This window comes from Arachis ipaensis, chromosome B01 (assembly GCF_000816755.2).
Source record: "Arachis ipaensis cultivar K30076 chromosome B01, Araip1.1, whole genome shotgun sequence".
Taxonomy (NCBI): Eukaryota; Viridiplantae; Streptophyta; class Magnoliopsida; order Fabales; family Fabaceae; genus Arachis; species Arachis ipaensis.
The window spans coordinates 52,468,442-52,490,840 of NC_029785.2; the positions used below are offsets into that span (position 1 = coordinate 52,468,442).

Sequence of the window (22,399 nt, forward strand, 5' to 3'; positions counted from 1 at the left end):
CTCTTTTTCTTCTTTTTTTTTTCTTTTTTATTTTATTTTATTTTATTTTATTTTATTTTATTTTTTTCTAATTTTCTTAATGCATATGATTAAATTATTGAATGCATGAACATGTCCTAAACATTTCTTTCACATTTTCAGAAAGAATAAATGACCATTTGTACCCATGAGAGATGAAAACGCTGACATTTGTACCCATGAAAGCTCGAAACTAATCTTGTACCCAAGATAGATGCTGTCCGTGTGACAAAAGTGCCCTGGCTTAGATCTGAGCTTGGTTTGTGGGTTTCCGAACCTACGTGGCACTCCCAAACCCCCCCCAATCTGAGCCAACCATTCACCATCATCATCTTCATCTTCTTCACCATCACCATCACCATAACCTCCATAACCTCCATCACCATCACCTCAGCACCGCCACAGCCACCTCCCTTCACCACAACCTCCGGCGACAACCCACACTGCCGTGCCCCTTTCTCTTCTTCTTCCCTTCTTCTCACCTCCGCTGAGCCTAGAAACCACAGCGCCAGCTCATCCTCTCCACCAAAACAGCAAAATTTTCAAACACCAGCATGAATCAAAATAAACCTAAATCCACTAACATGCATTTCTAACTAACCAAATTAATCAAAATGAACTAAAAGCAATATAATGAAAGAAACAAAACTCAGGAAAAAATGCAGGGGATGGAAGACACGGGAAAACGGAGGTTCTGTTGCTGATTATGGTGTTTTTCTCGCCATGTTGAATTTGTGCAAGGGTACGAGGTCGCTTGAGTATGGGAAAAGGGTTCATGAGTTCTTGAGAAGATCGAGGTTTCGAGGGGAGGTTGAATTGAACAATAAGTTGATTGGAATGTATGGAAAATGTGGTAACATGAATATTGCATGCAAGGTGTTTGACGAATGCCAAAGAGAAACATGAGTTCTTGGCACTTGATGATCATTGGATACACTGAAAATGGAGATGGTGATGATGCTTTGTTGGTTTTTCAGGAGATGAAGGAGGCAGAGATACGGCCTGAGAGTGAAACTTTTGCATTGGTTTTGGCTGCGTGTGCAAGGGAAGAAGCTGTAGAGGAAGGATTATTGCACTTTGAATCAATGAAGGAGTATGGAATTGTTCTCACCATGGAGCATTACATGGAGGTTATTAACATTCTGGGTAATGCCGGTCAGTTGAATGAAGCTGAGGAGTTCATTGAGAGTAAGCCATTTCAGCCTGAAGATGACATTTGGGAGGCTCTTCGAAATTTTGCTAGGATTCATGGAGATATGGATCTTGAGGATCGTGTGGAGGAGTTGTTGGCATGTCTAAATCCTTCAATGGCCATTGCTGATAAGCTTCCAACACCTCCAAGGAAGAAACAGTCTGCAATTAACATGCTAGAGGAGAAGAATAGAGTGGCCGAGAATCGGTGTGCCGTTCCGTATAAAGAGGTTGATGAGAAATTGAAGGGTTTGAGTGGCCAGAGGAGGAGTTAGCGATGTGGTTTCTGGGCTCAACGGAGGTGAGAAGAGGGGAAGAAGAAGAGAAAGGGGCGCGGCAGTGTGGGTTGTCGCCAGAGGTTGTGGTGAAGGGAGGTGGCTGTGGCGGTGCTGAGGTGATGGTGATGGAGGTTATGGTGGCTAGGAAGAGACAGTGATGGATGGGGATGATTGTGAAGAAGATGAAGATGATGATGGTGAATGGTTGGCTCAGATTTGGGGGGGGGGGGGTTTGGGAGTGCCACGTAGGTTTGGAAACCCACGAACCAAGCTTAGATCCAAGCCAGGGCACTTTTGTCACATGGACAGCATCTATCATAGGTACAAGATTAGTTTCGAGCTTTTATGGGTACAAATGTCAGCGTTTTCATCTCTCATGGGTACAAATGGTCATTTATTCTTTTCAGAAAATTCTAACATACTCAATTCTCAAACCAAATGTTTCCAAACCCATTTTCCCCACACTTAATTCATGAGCACTCTCACTAGTCTAAGCTAACCAAAGATTCAAATTAAGGACATTATTGTTTTCCGCTTAGAGTTAATGATGTGCTAAAGTAAACACTACAAGAAAATATGTCTATTGCCACGCTTTTAAAGCGTGGCGAAAAGCTGAAAAAAGCGTGGCGATAGCTTTTCGCCACGCTTTTTCAGCTATCGCCACGCTTTTGAAAGGGTGGCCTCTACAAGGGTGGCGGTTGCTCTGTCGCCACGCTTTTTCAAACTTATCGCCACGCTTTTTTCTTTGCCACGCTTTTTATAGATTGTCACGTTTAAAAACGTGGCCATAGGTGGAAGATATGGCCACACTTTTAAAGCGTGGCCAAAGGTGGAAGATACGGCCACGTTTTTAAAGCGTGGCAATAGAGGGAGATACAGCCACGCTTTTAAAGCGTGGCAATAGGGATAGATACGGCCACGCTTTTAAAGCGTGGCAATAACAAGAGATACGACCGTTAAATTACAAAGCTCTATCATTGCTGTCATGTTGAGAAAGAAATTCTACTGAAGTTCACATATCAAATACCCAACACATTCAGAATTGTATCAAAGTTAATATTAATTATTAAGAGCTAAATCCAAAATAAACTGTCTTACACCAGTAATCAAATCATTCCATTTGTAGTATCTTTCTATGATCTACTGTACCATAACCAAAATAATCATTCTAAAGACATCAATTGAAACCTAAAAGGTTGTCAAGAACTATACAATGGCATAGGAAACTTGAACAATACTAAACTAGTAACACAAGGTGTATTCCGAAGCGATCAAGAAGCATGAAATCAATCAGCCTAAGCATGTTCACCACGGATGCGGCGAGCAAGTTGAATGTCTTTGGGCATTACGGTGACCTTTTGGCATGGATGGCACACAAGTTGGTGTCCTCAAACAAACCAACCAAGTAGGCTTCAGGAACAGAGAGATCCAGAAAGATTGGTAGAAGAACAAGAAAGAGAAGAAGAGTATGAAGACGAAGATGAAGATTAAGAAGATGAAGAAGAAGTGGTTTCGAGTGACGACGGCGAAGGGCGAAGGGCGAAGGGTGAAGGTTGGGAGGAGCTCTTCCAGGCGAGTGGTTTCGAAGGTGAAAGAGTGGTTTTCGAAGATTAGGGTTAGTGTCAATAGGTTGGGGACCGGGTTGGGGACCGGGTTTGGGGCCGGGTTATAGTCAATGGGTTGGGACCCTCTGGCCACGCTTATAAAATGTCGCTGTTTCACTCTACGGCCACGCTTTCGAAGCGTGGCAGAAAAAAAACTTTTGGCCACGCTTTTAAAGCATGCCAAAAGAGTACCAGGATATGGCCACGTTTTGTAAGCGTGGCCGTAATGAAACCCTGTCGCCACGCTTTTAAAACGCCCTTGTTTCTCTTTATGGCCACGCTTTTGAAGCGTGGCAGAAAAAAAACGTGGCCGTTTCTCTAATCAATTGCCACCCTTACAAAAGCGTGGCCATTGATCTTTTTCGCCACGCTTTTGAAGCGTGGCAAAAAAAAAGTGGCCAAATCTCTAATCTATCGCCACCCTCATAAAAGCGTGGCCATTGACCACTTTTGGCCACGCTTTTGAAGCGTGGCAAGAAAAAAGCGTGGCCATAGGCCTTTTTTCTTGTAGTGAAAGAATAAAAGGGGTAAAATAGGCTCAAATTGGTTTGCAAAGGATAATGAAAGGATAAGGCCATATGGGTATGTAAGCTTAGTGAAACAAGGCCTCAATCATATAAGTGCATGCATACATCAAACCATGGAAATATAGAATTAAGCAAGACAAACATCACAATTTTAGAGAGAAAAACACACACCAAAAATAAAATATTGGTTGGTAAAATGCAACCAATTCAAATAAGCTCAAGAATCTCACAGGTTTTGTGTGTTCGAGCTCTAAACCAAGTTCCAAATTAAAATTTCTTCAAACAAGTTTTTCAAAAAGTTTAATTCAAATTAGTGAAATGCTATAAAGAGTTTCTTGAAAAAGAAAATATTACTTCAACCAAGTGGTAAAATATGCACAAAATCAAACAAATATGCAATCAAACATGCAAATGCAATAATGAACAAAGAAAATAAAATATTGGTGTTTGAGAAGGAAATAACTAACCCACGGAAGTCGGTATCGACCTCCCCACACTTAAAGATTGCACCGTCTTCGGTGCATGCTAAGATGTACAAGTGGATGGGTGGCTCCAACTGATGCTTTTCTCCAAGGATTGTGCAGATGGACTTGTTTGTCTCCCCATTTAGAAGCTTTTCCTTTCCCTTTTTTTTGGTGGCCATCCTGAAAGAAGAGGAAAAGAAGAAAAGTAACCCAGAAATAAAGATAACAAAACAAATAAAATATGATTGGGTTAATGCCAAATAATGAGGGTCTCAATTACATGGTAGCTACAACATGCAAGTGAGAAAACATTAGAAGCAAATGGCATATTAATAGTGCAAAAATTGCAACAAATGGGGGAGAGGGAGTGGGTAATGCAAGATAATATAAGTGCATATCAATGCAAATGGAATGCAAGTATCATAAAAGAATAGCATTGACTTATGAATAATAATACCCAATCAGAATAAAATAAGTCATGAAGCACCAGAATAATTCAAGAAAAGATGTAACAGTTGAATAAGAAAATTTAACACCAACGGAAAAATAATAAATTTAGAAAAGGAGATAATAATATGCAAAAAATTAAAATGCAATGAATGAAAGTGAAGAGGGATGAGAGGTTAAAAAGATGAAGAAGAAGAAAGTAAGAAAGAGGGAAGAAAGAAGTAGAAAGGAGGGAAGAAAGAAGTAAGAATTTAGAAACGGGGCGCGATGCGTACGCGTGACGTGGACACTGAGTTGGCCGTTTGACGCGTAAGTGTAGCCTATGCGTACGCGTGGGTGGTCTGAAAGCGAAATGATGCACACGCGTCAGGGACGCGTACGCGTGGGTGATTTTGTACCTCTAGCACAGTACCAGCCCCAGACCAGCACAACTCTCTGTTTAACACGCTTTTATGCCAATTTTTCATGCCCACGCGTACCCGTATGCGTGGGGTGGCCTGTGCGCCACGCACCCCTCCTGCGCGTCTCTCGCGTAACTTTCTGTATGGTTTAGCGTCGTATGTGACGCGTGCGCGTGGTTCACGCGCACGCGTGGGACGCGCTTTATATATAGAGAATGCAGAATATAGATTGCAGATGATGATGCAGAATTTACGAATTAACACTGATAAAATTAAAATAAAATAAAACTAAGAATAAAAAGAGACGATTATACCATGGTGGGTTGTCTCCTACCTAGCACTTTTGGTTAAAGTCCTTAAGTTGGACATTTGGTGAGCTCCTTGTCATGGTGGCTTGTACTTGAACTCATCCTGAAACTTCCACCAATGCTTGGATTTCCAATAAGCTCTATCAATACTAGGTAAATTTCTCAAGCTTTGATGGAGTTCTTCACAAGCTTTGAGCTCCCATAATTAATCCTATTGTATGCCCGGATCCCAAATCTTGTTTCTACACCCGTCTTGAAGTGGATTACCATTGTTTCAACCGGGTGGCAAGCAATTTGAATTCTCAATGAAGTACCCAAACGACTTCCTAGACCCATTCTATCGAGCTCTACACCAATCTTGCACTTCAACTTGGAGCGTACAACCATTTTGAACCTTGCCTGACAACTCCTACCACTAACCATCTCCTTCTTACTCTTAATGCCACAAAGAGCTCTAAGTTAACCATCTGTCTCAAGTAAACCATATTCAAGTGGGAAAGTAAAGGTCAAGGATAAGAATTTTACCCACTTGAATGTTGTATTGGATGGTAATGGCTTTGGAAGAGGTGTTTCTAATGATCTTGCAAGCTCCACTCTCTTGTGCTCTTCTTTGAATTCTTCCACCTCCTTGTAAGCTTCTTCAATTTCAACCTCTTCCTCTTGGTAGCTGATGACAAGTCATCTTAGCCTAGTTTCACTAGCCTTTTTCTTTTGTTTTCAATTGAATTATGCACTTTCTTGAGCCAAAAGCAAGCCAATTGGGTAGATTTTCATGTTTCCTTTGATTGGTTGGCATGAGAAAAACACCCCCTGGCCCCCAAAAGTTTGCGCCAACGTTAGCCTCTAACTTTTGGGCTAACGTTGGCACATGAACAATACAAAGGGGGAGCAAAAGTTTGCGCCAACGTTAGCCTCTAACTTTTGGGCTAACGTTGGCGCCATAAGTACACATAAGGAGGCCAACGTTGGAGCAAAAGTTAGACCCCTAACTTTTGCCCTAACGTGGATAGCAGCAAAGCATGGAGGCTGATAGTAAAAGTTAGAGTAAAAGTTAGCCTCAAACTTTTACTCAAACTTTTACTCAAATTTTTGCAAAACTCCAACCCGGTTCAATTGGTTCACTTTGGTTCCTCTCCAAACTCCAAGAGCAATCAACCAAGGCCTCTCTCAACCCAATTCTACCAAGAGCAAAGGCCCAACTCAAGGCTTGAAGATCTTTTGAAGAAAGTGTATAAATAAGATAGAATTCAAGTTTTTAAGGGAGCTTTCTTTTGGAATCTCTGTTTACTGCTTTCCATGCTCATTTACTTTCCTGTTTAAGATCCGGTTTGATTCAAGACATCTTCTATTTCTCTGTTTGTTGCAATTTACTTTTCCTTGTTTAATTTCTGCAAATCCAATTCCCAATTCCCTTTACAACTCAAGCCAAGATGCTGAAAATCTGTATGAAGCATGGGAGAGATACAAGGCTCTGCTGAGGAAATGTCCACCAGAAATGTTCACTGAATGAGACAAGCTACAGAACTTCTATGAAGGACTCACCCTAAAGGCTCAAGAATCACTTGACCACTCAGCTGGAGGCTCCTTGCAACTCATGAAAATGGCAGAGGAACTCAAATCAAAACAACCCAAGAAGCAACCAAAACCACAATCAGCAGCAGGAACAACCTCAATATGTGCACAACCAAGGCTCATGCCAAAATGAGGTTTATGATGACACCTACAATCCATCCTGGAAGAACCATCCAAATCTCAGATGGGGAGATAACCACACCCACAGCCAGCAACCGTGGCAGAAAAACTCAAACCAAAACAACTCAAGAAACACAACTTACTCAAACCACGACCAGCAAAACGCTAATAATAATCAATACAAGAAACCACAAAATACATATCAACCACCCCACCACAATCCACAAACTCATCAAAATAGCATTTCCGCACCAACATCTAACCCCCAAAACTACCACTCTACCCCTACAAATAACTTCCAGCAACCACTTTCCACCCCATCATACCACCAATAGACCATCATGAAAGTAGAATTTTAAGTCTTGAGGCAGCCATACAAGCAATTGCTCAGTCCACTCAAAGCTTGGTCAAAATGCAAGAGAGAAATGAAGCTACCATGAAGAGCCTTGAACGACAAGTGGGACAATTAGCCAAACAAGCTGAACGGCCAACCAATGTTATCCCAAGTGATACAATCTCCAATCCAAAGGACAAAGAAAAAGCTACAAAATGGGAGAAGTGCAAGGCACTAAACTTGATGCCTTTGTCTCTAATGAGGAAACTTCGAATTTGTGAGCTGAAATCCACACGAATACTCCTTCAAATGGCTGACAAATTCATCCAGCAAGCAGTTGGAGTTGTAGAGAATGTACTGGTAAAAGTGGGGAAATTCCTTCTCCCAGCTGATTTTGTCATTCTGGATATGGAGGAGGACCCTAACACCCCCATCATCCTAGGGAGGCCTTTTCTTGCTACGGGCAGAGCACTGATAGATGTTGAAAAAGGGGAATTGTTGCTGAGAGTGCATGATGAGCACCTAGCATTCCATGTTTTTAAAACCCCACATGAGCCCACTCAAGAAGAAGAGTGTACGGAGGATAAGGCCAGAGATCAAAGTTTGAAGGAGGTAGTCAATGAGTTAGCTCCAAGACTTCCAAATCCATGCTTGAAAGAAGTAGAGATGGTGCAACAGACCAAAGAAATCAAGGAAGAACTGGATCCAAAACCTCCATATGAGAAATTCAACATCTTAGATAAGGAACCACCAAGGCAGGGAGTATCTTTTGAGAAAGAAAAGAAGAAGAGGCCAAGAGGGTGGAGAAACAAGAAGATCCCTACTGAAGGCTTTTCACCAGGGGATAAAGTGGTGTTAAACACCCAACCAATGAAGGTGTCCCCACAATCATCTGAATACTACACTGTGAACCGGGTCCTTTCACTTGAACACCTAGAGATCATCAAAAAGGAGACCGGAAGGAAGTTCACAGTAAGAGGAGAAAAACTGAGGCACTATGCTTTTCAGCCTCCATGATCAAAGAATAAGATGTCAAGCTAGTGACAATAAAGAAGCGCTTGTTGGGAGGCAACCCAACCTGAGGTAGTTTTCTTTTCATAGCTGTTTCAATAAAAAGGTTGAGTAGTTTTATCTGTATTGCAAGGATCTAAGTTTGGTGTTGCACACCAAAACAATTTTATCTGTATTGCAAGGATCTAAGTTTGGTGTTGCACACCAAAACAATTTAAGGGAGAATGAAGGATTCTAAGTTTGGTGTTGCACACCAAAACAATTTAAGGGAGAATGAAGGATTCTAAGTTTGGTGTTCCACCAAAATCTCATTTAAAAGCATACTCCCACCTCTTGCATAATGATAGCTCCAAGCAATCAGACAAATTATTCAACCAGTTAATTGCTTTTTAGTTTTGGTTCCATAACCTTTAGCAAGGCCAAAAGAATTCATAAATGTACAACCTGTTGCATTAGGGACAGTGGCAAAGAATTAAGTTTGGTGTTCCCAAACCAAATTTAATCTAAAAGCCACACTCAATTCATGCATACTAACCAGTCACCTAAGGGCTTGAGAAGCAAGCAACTTTTGAGAATTGTGCAGGGAACTAACCACCATTTGAGGACATTATGCATCATAACTCAAAAGGGGCACAGCAGAAGGAAGGACAAAAGAACTGCAAACCGATAGGTTGTATCTATACTTAACTTCTGCTGTTGAGAAATGCTTTGATTTATGTCTTGCTGAAGTGTTCATCTAGTACAAGTAGAATCTATCTTTTTGCAATAAGTAAGCTAGTCTAAATGTGTACTTGTGTGTTTACTTTCACTGAACAAAACGCATGCTTTATCCCCTGCATTTTCAATTCAATAAAAGAAATGTTTGAATGTGAAGTGAGATAGTTCTCTGTTAGATAGAAGTACAATAAAAGTAAGTGGTGGTATGTATGTGTGATTGTATAATAGCTCACTTTTAGTGAATAAAAGAACTAGGATGTCCCCTTCTAAGTATAAAGTGGCCTACTGTCTATGAATCTCAATCAAATAAAAATCCTTGGTTAGAAAGAAAAACAAAAAGAAAGAAAAAAGGGGAGAAAAAGAAACAGCCAAAGAGTGGCAGAACAAAAGAAAACAAAAAGAAACAAAGCTGGACACCAATATCTTGAACCTTAGAATATATGCCTGTGGTGTCTTTGTATTAGGATCTGCTTGGACTACTAAGCTCTTTGGGGTGCATCAACACTCGGTGACTTGGGTTAACTAACCCGGGATCATCAGCTGAAAGTCCACTGTCAAGAGCAACCTAACTACAAGGCATTTAGTAGCCCAAAGAGGTGCTGGGCATCAATGTTTTAAGAAGGAATGTGAGCCAAGTGTCTATAGTGAATAATGTGTCAAGTATAAAGAAAAGAAGATGAACTTGCTACACATGACACTCAAATAAAGCTCATGAACAAGATAATAGCCAAGGATAAAGGAATAATGAGAGGTCATAGCAGTATGTTACTTGAAGCTTGAAGGAGGCTTTCTAGGCTTAAGAGTCAATAAGAAGTGAGTGTTTACATATCCACATAAAACCCCATGAACTATCAATAACACTCTACTAGCATGAACATCCTCTCCCATTTCATTCTTTCTTCTCAATAAATCATTTCTTGCTTGGGGACAAGCAAGCTTTAAGTTTGGTGTTGTGATGACAAGTCATCTTAGCCTAGTTTCACTAGCCTTTTTCTTTTGTTTTCAATTGAATTATGCACTTTCTTGAGCCAAAAGCAAGCCAATTGGGTAGATTTTCATGTTTCCTTTGATTTAATCAACCATGTATGAATTCATGCTATTTCATGAGGTTTTATGCTATAATTGTCATATATTATGAAATAATGAATATCTCATGATTTTGAGCATAGCTTTGATGTGTTTGGTTGATTAATAATAGGTGAAGAAAGCTTGAAGAAAGGTTGAAGCAAGAAGGAATGGCTAGGAGTAAAGAGAGGACAATGGAATAAGTGAAAATGAACCAGGAAGCAAAAAGCTGGACCAAAAGTTAGCCTCAAACTTTTGCACAAACTTTTGGGTGAAAAGTTAGCCCCAACGTTAGCCCCTAACTTTTGGGCTAACGTTGGCACATGAAAGTTACTCCCTGGGCACCAAAAGTTTGCGCCAACGTTAGCCCCTAACTTTGTGGCTAACGTTGGCATGAGAAAAACACCCCCTGGCCACCAAAAGTTTGCGCCAATGTTAGCCTCTAACTTTTGGGCTAACGTTGGCACATGAACAATACAAAGGGGGAGCAAAAGTTTGCGCCAACATTAGCCTCTAACTTTTGGGCTAACGTTGGCGCCATAAGTACACATAAGGAGGCCAACGTTGGAGCAAAAGTTAGACCCCTAACTTTTGCCCTAACGTGGATAGCAGCAAAGCATGGAGGCTAATAGTAAAAGTTAGAGTAAAAGTTAGCCTCAAACTTTTACTCAAACTTTTACTCAAACTTTTGCAAAACTCCAACCCGGTTCAATTGGTTCACTTTGGTTCCTCTCCAAACTCCAAGAGCAATCAACCAAGGCCTCTCTCAACCCAATTTCACCAAGAGCAAAGGCCCAACTCAAGGCTTGAAGATCTTTTGAAGAAAGTGTATAAATAAGATAGAATTCAAGTTTTTAAGGGAGCTTCCCTTTTAGTTTTTCAGAATAGCTTTCTTTAGAATTTTGCTGAGAGCTCACTTTTATTTTTCTTAGCATTGTTGTTTAATTGAAGAGAATTTGGGAGGAGAATTGATCTCTCTTCTTCCTTGTTCTTGCCCAGCACTCTTTACTTTTCTTGTCTTGGATTTTGGGTGGAGAATTGAAGAAATTCTGTTTCAATCTCACCTTGGGATCTTGTTTAATTTTCTGCTTAATTGAATTTCAGTTTCGGTTACTTGCTTCTTCATCTACTTTCTTTGCAATTTACAATTCCTTTGCAATTGTTCTTGTTGGATCTAGGAAGGCATTGAGATCTAGACTTGGTTTTCTAGTCTCTTGGGTCCTGAGATCGGAATTCCAATTTTATATTCTCTGTTTACTGCTTTCCATGCTCATTTACTTTTCTGTTTAAGATCCGGTTTGATTCAAGACATCTTCTATTTCTCTGCTTGTTGCAATTTACTTTTCCTTGTTTAATTTCTGCAAATCCGACTCCCCATTCCCTTTACAATTCAAGCCATTTACATTTCTTGTACTTTAAGATTTTGCAATTTACATTTCTTGCGTTCTAAGTTTCTGCCATTTAATTTCTTGTTCTTTAAGATTCAGCACTTTAATTCCTGTTCTCTTTAATTTCATGCCAATTACCCATTCCCTTTACTTTCTATGCAATTTAAATTCTGCAAATCACAAATCTCTCAACCAAATCTTGATTCGCTTGACTAAATCAACCACTAAACTAAAATTGCTCAATCCTTCAATCCCTGTGGGATCGACCTCACTCCCGTGAGTTATTATTACTTGATGCGACCCGGTGCACTTGCCGGTTAAGTTTGGGTGTTTTGGAGAAATTCGTTTCTTCCGCAAAAATATCCCATCAGTAGCTTTCTTCCAATTCAATCTCTTCTGCATTGTTCACCAAGAGCATGGGAGGCTGTGCTTCTTCATCTTTAATCTCCATCTCTTGATCAACCTCTGCAAAGTCTTCAACCATGATATGCCTTAGAGGTTGTACACCCTCCTCAACATCAACATCAAACACCTTGGAAGGAGGCTCTATGACTAGATTTTCCCATGGAGGTTCTGCATCTCCTAAGTCTTCAACCACTTCCTTTTCTTTGATAAATTCGGCCTTCTCCACTTGCCCTAATACAAAATCAGACTCCTCCTTAATGTCTTCCTTCACTAATTCTTTAATCACTCCTCCGTCTTCAAGGGTCTCTGCTACCGCTACCCTTAGGGCCTCCTCTAGCTTCTTATGAAGTATGGATTCGCAAAGATGATTCCTTCTTTCTTGTTCCATATCAATAGCATAATTGGGATCATCTTGCTCTTGGATTGATGGATGTGGGTGCTCTTCCATGGAGGATGGTGATGGGATGGAAAGATCATTATGTGGTTGAAAAGGAAGCGCACTAGAGCTTGAGGGTTGAATATTGGAGGTAGAGGGTTGGTTCATGCGGGATATAAGATTTTGGAGTGTAGAGGTGAGACCAATGATGTTAGAGATGAGTGTGTTGTTATCCAATGAAGGTTGGGGTGGATAGAAGGTTCATTTGTTGGAGAGAGGGCTCATAATACGGAGGTGGTTCTTCTTGATAAGGATATGGAGATGATGAATATTGAGGTAGTGGTTCTGGGTATGGTTCATATGGTGGTTGGTGTGGTGGATAAGGATTAGGGTCATATGGAGGTGAATGGTTGTAGGTGGCTTGTGAGTATGGTGGTTCAAAGCTATGTTGAAGAGGTGGTTCATCAGCATATGGCGGGGCTTGTTGGTAACTACAAGGGGGTCAACCATATTCATCATCTAGATATGCACCCTGGAATGGCTCTTGACCATAGTAATTTGGTGGGGGTTGGTTGTCACAAAAAGGTCCACCATAACTATTGTCTTGGTATGCATCATATAATGGTTGTTGGTTATAGCGCATTGGAGGGGGTTGTTGCCAAGAGGGTTGATCAAATTCTTGTGGCTCCTCCCATCTTTGATTTTTCCAACCTTGATGCCTGTTCTCATTATAGCTTCCATTCCTTACAACAACATTGGAACCAAACTTGAAACCAGAGGGGTGAGAATTCATAGTAGCAAAAGAAATAAAAACTAATGAAAATTAATGAAAATAAACTCCTAAAACTAAAAACACTAACAAAGAAACGAAAAAGCAAATATTTACAATAACCAATAATAAGACATACGTTTGCAATTCCCCGGCAACGGCGCCATTTTGAACGAACTGATTTTCTGTCAGTAAAAAATTTTCACAAATAAATTCCCGTTGTAAGTATAGTTTCTAAACCAATAGAGAATCCTTTCGTACAAAAGTTTTAGTTGTCACAAGTAACAAAACCCAATAAAATTTATAACCAAAGTATTTAAACCTCGGGTCGTCTCTCAAGGAATTGCAGGGAGGTGTGTTTATTATTGGTTATGGAAAAAAAAGTATCTTTTTGGGTTTTTTAAGATAAGAAACAACAATAGTAAATGGAAATTGAAACAAACTAACTATAAAAACTCTTGGCAAGGTATGAGAACTGGAAATCCCATCCTAGTTATCCTTATCAGGTGTGATGAGAATTGTTATTACTCCCACTTAGTTAACCCTTACTAAATAAGGGAAAGTCAAGTGGACTAATTAATTTGATTCCTCAAGTCCTAGTCAACTCCTTTGGAAAGACTAGCTTTAGAGGGATCCAAATCAATCAGCAAATTCCAATTTTCAATCAACAGTTGAGTTTGACAACTCAAGTGTCACCAATTACTTAACCAAAGCAAAGGGGGAAAAATCTAAATTATTTATATCATAAATTGAAGAAAGCAATCATAAATCTGAATTACCTCAAATTGCATTAAATAGAATATTCAAATCTAACATGAAGAGTTCATAAGCCAATTTGGCAACATAAGTAATTAGCAAGTGAAATAGAGCAACTAAAGTAATAGAGAAAATAAAAGTAGAAGAGAAACATAAATCAAAGGAACATTGAACCTGGAATTGAGAAGAAGCAATCCTAAAATTAAGAGAAATCCTAAATCCTAAGAGAGAGGAGAGAGCCTCTCTCTCTAGAAAACTACATCTAAAACCTAAAATTGTGAATTATGAATATTGTATGAATGTTGTGTTTTTGAATGAATGTATTTCCCTACTTTATAGCCTCTAATCTATGTTTTCTGGGCCAGAAACAGCCCAGAAATTGCCCCCAGCGATTTTTGATACGTCCAGCATGCGGCAAAGTCACGCGTGAGCGTCGTCCACGCGTTCACGCGGATTGAGTTTTTGCCAGGTCACGCATGCACGTGATCTACATGTGCGCATCACCTATCTTCGGGTCAGCTATGATAAATTATATATCGTTGCGAAGCCCCGGATGTTAGCTTTCCAACGCAACTAGAACCACCTCATTTGAACATCTGTAGCTCAAGTTATGGTCGATTTAGTACTAGGACGTCAGGCTGGACAGCTTAGCAATTCCTTCAGTTTCTTGTATTCCTTCCACTTTTGCATGCTTCCTTTCCATTCTCTAAGCTATTCCTGCCCTATAAACCCTGAAATCACTTAACACACATATTAAGGCATCGAATGGTAATAAGAGAGGATTAATAGTTAGTAATTTAAAGGCCCAGAAAACATGTTTTCAATCATAGCACAGAATTAGGAAGGAAAATGTAAAACATGCAATTTACATGAACAAGTGTGAGAATAGTGGATAAAATCCACTCAATTAAGCACAAGATGTACCACGAAATAGTGGTGCATCATGTATATTTTAATTTGGTCAAAATATACATAGTAAATTAACATGGGAGTTATTACTCTAATTGTTGCTTATCATAGTAAACCATTACGTAACACTACTATCATGTATATAAATACAAAAAATTATCAGGTATATAAATGTACTATGTTAGAACAACGTTGTTCTTAATACAACTCGGTAAATTAGTTAGCTTTGTCGTTTACCAAAATGTTGAATGAAAATTGCATTCTCCAGGAGCTGTAATGAAATGACAAATTTGGTCAGCTCTGAGAGGTAAGGGCAAGATTGAATATGCTGGCTTGGCTAGGCTGGTGGAGAGAGGAAGAACAATTTTAGTTGTAGATAGTGGTTAGTATATTCATATCAGTGTCTAATTTTTTTTATTTGGATTGAACTATTTTTTAATATTTTATTTTCTATGATGATAATGTTATGTTCATTGAGCTATATTTATTTTATTTAGATAATTTTTTTATTCAATATATATCTTTTTAGCAATATATTTAACTTATCCTTTATTTTAGAGAGAGTTTGATAGAATTCACCTTTAATAATATATTAGAGTTTAATTTTAATACACTGACAGTGTAAAATGTTTTACACAGTCATCCAATCAGATCCATTTTATTTGGATGACCATTTATGCAGTTAACATAAAAGAAAGTTTTTTTTGCTGATGTGGCGTTACGTAATTGAATGTATGTATAAAACTACTTTACACTAGCTAACAGTACATTAAAATTAAATTCTAATGTGTTAATAGGAAATTAATGCTTTATATTCTCATAGACAAATATTATTTTTTGGACAATAATTATAAAAACATCAATAAAAAATATTTTTAACTAACATCAACAAAAAAACATACAACATTAGTAATACATAATTTACTATGCTATTAGATAGAAAACAAATATTTTGAACTTTTTCCTGTTATTGTTTTTGAAAAAGTATGCGTAACCAATGTAGTTGTGGAACAATATAACCAACAGGGTTAAAACAGTAAAATAATACCAAATTTAATTAGTGGCATTAATAATTAATATCTAATAATAATCAACCTTAAAAATTTTAAAAAATAAGGATTATCCCACCGAGACTCTCCAAATAGCCTCTCTTCTCTCGTTGCACCCTCCCCACACCGAACGGAAGCCATTGCCGCCCCCCACGCAACCTACGCCGTGCCTCCAAAACCAGGCCCCGCCTCCCTCTATCCCAACCACCGAGAATCCAGCCGTCGCATGATTTTTTTTCCTTCCTGCCGCTGACAAACACACGGACCGTCCAGTCCATCGAAGCCCACCAAAATATAGGGGAGAGTTGCGGCTGCCATTTCAAGATTACGTGACCTCTTATAGCCCCTTCTATGGAGTCCAATTTTGTTGAACTAGTTTCTCATTCCACAGATTCCTTCACCGACTGCAATACCATCCATTCAAGTGATAATTTTCTCAATTCTTGCGACGTGGAAGGTGAAAAGTCTAACACGGTTAGCAATGTATGTTGGTGGAGTGGGACGTATGTTCATTTTCATATAAATGAGATGATTATTTTAAGCCAAACATTCTTAATCGTTGTTGGTATTTAGTCCAAAAAATTTTTGGTGGTGTTCTGGTTCATCAATATTGTAAATAGTTAAATAGTAATAAATTATAGATCAATTTCTATGGAAGATGAAGATGAACCATTTATTTTCTTGATCCGATAAAATATTATATTACCTTTTTAATATGTTAAACTGAAATTGGTTGATTATAGGTTTAGTGTTTATTGAAAAATTATGGCTCATGGTTGCCATGAGATTGTATGGAATCGCCGTACCTATGCTCCCATGCCATCCATGCAAAAAATTTAACTAGCTACATATGTAAGGAAAAGGAAAAGGGTACAGCAGTTATTAAGGAGCTTTTCAAAGCATAGAAGAACATTTGGTTTAGGTTGCCTAGGTGTATTTCATATGTGGTACACTTCTCATTGTTATGATTTCTGTTAAGTGCTGTATAATAATAAAATTTTAATGATATTCCTTTAAAAAGTATGAATAAAATATTTTTAGATGACACTTGTTTAATAGTACGGTATTTAAGTAGTTGGATTTTTTTTGTGTTTGTTTGTGTATGTTTGATTGTAGGCCATAGAATGTACGGACATTATTGAGTTTGGAAGTGATGACACAGATCTTGTTGATGAGGTTTGGTCTCTAGTATATTGTTGTTTTTTCGTGCACTTCATGTTTGTATCAAACATTAATTCTCATGTTCATAAAATGATGTCTGTTTCGAACTGATTCGTAGTTACCGGATCATAGTTGCCTTGCCGAAGACAAAATACCAACAGTTGGGATCCGGTTTGAGCATTTGAAGTTGGCTCAGGATTTTTATACAACATATGCAAAGAAAGTCGGTTTCGTATGTAAGATACAGAAAATAAATCTTGATAGGATGACAAAGGAACCGATTAACCAATCTATCCATTGTAACCGAGAGGGTTTTCGTGGATCTTGTGTCAAAGCACCTACACGGAAGAACAGGGTTGCAGGTGTGTGGTGCAGAGCAAAGATATATGCAAAGTTTGACAGATAGAAGAAAGACTGAATCTTGTTGAAGGTTGATTTGAGGCACTCGCACTCGTGTTCAACTAAAAAGGCGGTGCATTACCACGATAATAGAGAGTTGACCATGCATGTGAAATGCATGATTGAGGTTAATGATGAGGCGGGAGTTCGACCCAACAAGACATTTCTAGCACTGGCTAATAAGGTTGGTGGGCCGTCGAACCTGGGCTTCTCCGAGAAGGATGGCAGGAATTACATCTCAATAAGACTACGATCCACTAATGTCAACGCTGATGTCAAGGTGATGCTGGATTACTTCATGCGAATGAAGGAGATGAATCCGAACTTCTTCTATGCAGTAAATGTGGATGACGATTACAAATTTCGGATTGCAGTTTGGGTGGATGCACGGTGTAGGGCTTCTTATGAGTACTATGGAGACGTGGTATCATTTGATACCACATACAACACGAACTGGTAAAAATTAATTACGTTCACATTTTTTACGATTTGTAGTATTTTGTATTAGTTGGATGTTAATAAATGTGGTTGTTTTTACTTTAGGCATGATTTGCCGTTCGCCACTTTCGTAGGTGTGAACCACCATGGTAAGTCTACTTTATTGGGTTGTGCTCTGCTAGGTAGTGAGGAGATCCCTAGCTTCGAGTGGGTGTTCACGCAATGGCTGAAGTACATGGGAACTGCACCATATGGCATCATCACAGACCAGTACAGGTCCATGTTTGCAATTAGGAAGGTCATACCCAATACACGCCACCGTTGGTGCATATGGTATATTACGCAAAAGATACCATATAAGCTCGGTGGTTATGCTATGTACTGCTCTTGTATTTTGTTCTAAAAATCTGTTCTTTATGTGGGTTTCTATTGTTGGGTGGTATGTTTTGTGTAGACTTGTTTCATCACTGACACATGTGGGTGCCGATCTTTTTCAAGGGTCAATTTTAGGCATCTATGAGGAGTACGCAAAGGAGTGAGAGTATGCACTCATTCTTTGGTGGATACTTACATTCCAAGACTAGTTTGGTTCAGTTCGTCTACGAGCTCGACAATGTGCTTGGAAACAAGGAGCAGAAGGAATTGGAGGACGATGCTGCAGACTCGAGAGGATTTATCCCATGTGCAACTAGCTCAGCCATCGAGCGACAATTTCAACAAGAGTACACCAACGACATGTTTAGGGATGTCCAAATGGAGTTTGCCAAGAAGGCTGATTGCAATATTCTTGCTGTTAATGAACAGGGCGACTTGGCCTGGATAAAAGTGGAATAGGAAATTCTAGCCTGCGAAAAGACCCGGTATGTTACGTACAACGTCCGTTTGAACCGTTTGACTCATGAGGTACAATGTGAGTGCAACTTGTTTGAGAGTTCAGGTGTGTTGCGTTGCCACTGTCTTGTAGTACTTTCATCTTACAAAGTGAATAAATTTCCTTCATGCTACGTTCTTCATTGTTGGAGTAAGAAAATAAAGCGCAAGTACACCTACATTAAGAGTACCCACGACGTGAGACGTTCGGATGAGAGCCACAACTTATTTAGAGGGTTGTGGGCACACTTCTACAACGTTGCTCAAGAATTTGTGAATGGTGATGATGAGGCAGCCATGTTGCATGTTGCTCTGGACGATGCAAGGGCCAAGCTAGTTGATTACCGTGGCAAGGTTCGGAATAAGGCTGTCGCTGATGCACACACTAGCATCGACACAGAGATTTCGTCCGTGGTGGCTGCAAGGGACATTCAAGGCCCATCGAAGGTAAACACAAAGGGTCGGCCAAAAGGTAAAAGGCTTGGATATGAGTTGGAAAAGTCGATCAAGAAATCCATGCAGAGAAAGCGTAAGAGTTCAGCCCCAGTAGGTATCGTAATTAATTTAAAGCTTCACCTTTAGTACATAGTTGATTAATAGGATAATGACTTGTTTTTGTTTGTGTTTGTTTCTTTCTGGACAAGCGTGTGGAATCTTGCAGAAATATAGATTTGGATGCTCCCGCTCGGCAAATTGGTCCGCAAGGAGTTGGTGGATTCATGTCCTTGTTAAACTCGTTCGACAATACCTAGACTATTTTGGATACATAATATGTTATGTATATATTACATCTCCTTTTCTTGTTAGTTATTCCAACTCAGTATGTATGTATGATGGTTATTTCGTTTTGCGAGTTGCTGATGGTCAGATGTATATGAAACTGGTATTCTGTGAGTTTGGCTTTCTGTAATTAAGAAGAATTTTAATTTGGATGTTCGGTTCAGTATGATACAGGATGGTTGTTTAAACATGTACCCATATAGTTATTTAGAATAGTCATGGTGTATTGTGTGTGATCAGCTTCAAGTATTTTAACATGGATGTTCGATTCAGTAGCATAGCGGATGGTTATTTCTACCTATACCCAGACAGCTATTTAGAATAGTCATGGTGAACTCACAAGAATTTTAACTTGGATGTTCGATTCAGTAGGATAGTGGATGTTTATTTTTACTGGTATTCAGATGGTTATTCTGAATAGTATGGGTGTAGTGTGTTTTATAAATTAGAAGTATCTAAAATTGGATGTTCGATTCGGTATGATAGTAAATATTTATTTAAACCTGTACCCATATAGTTATTTAGAATAGTTAATGTGTATTGTGTGTTTTCAGTATCAAGTATTTTAACCTGGATGTTCGATTCAATAGGATAGTGGATGTTTATATTTTTTTGGTACCCAATATGGTCTTTCTGAATAGGATGGTTGTATTATGTGATCAGTTTGAAGTATGTTACTGAGTATGTTTGATTTAGAAGCATAGAGGATGGTTATTTCTACCTGTACCCAAAAAGTAATTTAGAAAAGTCACGGTGAATTCACACATATTTTAACCTGGATGTTTGATTCAATAGGATAGCGGATGTTTATTTTTCTTGGTACCTGGATGGTTATTCTAAATAGTTTGGGTGCATTATGTTTGATAAATTAGAAGTAATTTAACCTGGATGTCCGATTCGGTATGATAGGGATGGTTATTTCTTCTTGTTCATAGAATGTTATTTAAAATAGTCTTGGTGTATTGTGTGTGATCTGTTAGAAGTATTTTATCATGGATGTTCGACTCAATAGGATAGTGTATGTTTATTTCTATTGTTACTCAGATGATTATTCTTAACCAATAGGTTTTACGCGCTTAGCTAATCTCTTGAAACAGAATCAGAGTTGTTCTACATAGAACCAAGCATGTTCTTCTAAATGGAAATATATCCTATCTGTTCTAACAAAACTTCACCAGTGAAAGCACATAAACAATGTGACAAAGGTATCTTTGGTCTTAAGACTAAGTAAATCTATTGCTTTCTCTGTTTCCGGTTCTTTCTCACAGGTAATTCTCCAACCCGTTTCATCAATGTCCTAGTGCTTGATGCCGTGAATGGTGATTTAACCTCCTTTTTCTTGTTTCGTGTACGGTTGTATCATACACGTTGATCATTGTGTTCCAATAGAGTTCGCACCTGTTCAATTAATTCATTGTGTGCTCCCATGATAATATCCACCATAAGCTCCCTTCTCAATCCCTAAAGCATATCCTGTATGGTATTTTCATTGTGAGGGTGATGATCGAATTATCAAATAAACATGAACTGGAATTTACAGAATTAAAACAAAGTGACTGAGTAACTTACATAATCCCATTCAAATAGTTTACAATCCTCAGTCTATGACTCCATGAATTTAATGACATAGATGCCACAATCCCAACTATATAATTAAGTTAGTATGGTCTAATAAGTATGATAACAATGTTACTGTAACCGCGAATGGATAAATTTGTTGGGTATGTTGATGGGTTCTACTTACCTGTTTGGTTGCATAGGGATGGTGGCATATGCAAAATTTGGCCCATTCGTACTACGTTCGTAAGTTGGGATGGCAATTTTGGCCATTTCTTCAATCATTTGCCCCTGTAAAATACTCATCGATGTGTCGTCAGTTTTTGTTGTTTTTTTATCAACGAATACATAAACAACGCACACGTGGTATCTTAGCTTACTGCATATGCATCTAGTTTCTTCCTTTCATCAGTGGATTCATCATATCTCAGACTATCGATTACCAACACCCTTTTCCTTACCATGTCAAATGCATACAGCCACCAATGTCCTTTCCAACACATTGTAATAAACCACTGCGACAAGAACTCACAAATAACAACACGTTCAACTATTAACTGCATGTTGTAAGATACACGACAACCATATCATGCAATTCACAAGTTCGTTCAATCTTTCCCATTCATTGTTAGTTGACATAACAAAGTAATTTTCAAATGAAAAGAGTACGATTCAATAAGTTCATGAAGAAAAAAATGATGCAGTGTCTAACATTTTTCAACACAACAACACTTCAGGTAGAATACATAAACTGGACAAATAAGTTCTCATCTAAATATGGTTGAATTTAGAATGATGTCTCACCCATTTTCTCTTGGCTGCCTCCACTTTGTCAAAAAATATGGTATCCTCGCCGAAGTTCGTTGACGTTAGGATTTTTGCCAGTAAAGAATGTCATAAGAACGGTCGCGTTGTAGATATAGTCTCTAAACCGACAAAAATCCCTTCGTACAAACATTTTGGTTGTCACAAGTAACAAACCCCTAAATAAATTGATAACTGAAGTATTCAAACCTCGGGTCGTCTTCTCAAGGAATTGCAGGGAGGTGTTCTTATTATTGGTTATGAGTCTTGTAAATTAGGGGTTTTTAATGTATGAGATAAAAAGCAACAATAGTAAATGGCAGAGGAAATAAAATAATAGCAATAAAAATAAACTCTTGGCAAGGTATGAAGACTGGAGGTCCTATCCCAGTTATCCTTATCAGATGTGATGAGAATTGGATTTTAATCCCACTTAGTTAAGTCAAGTGGACTAATTAGCTTGATTCTCAAGTCCTAGTCAACTCCTGTGGAGGGACTAGTGTTAGAGCAATCCTAGCTAAAGCAAAATCTGCCAATTTCAACCACTCCTGAGTTTGACAACTCAAGTGTTACCAATTACCTAACCAAAGCCAAAAGGAAGAAAATATCTAAATTAAATTAAAAGCAAAGCAATCTTAAATCTGAAATACCTCAAATAATATTAATTAAGAAAATCATAAC

The 22,399-nt window shown here is 38.7% G+C and overlaps 1 pseudogene; it reads left to right on the forward strand.

The window, feature by feature from the left end:
* On the forward strand, window positions 612–1,568 carry LOC107606925 (annotated as a pseudogene).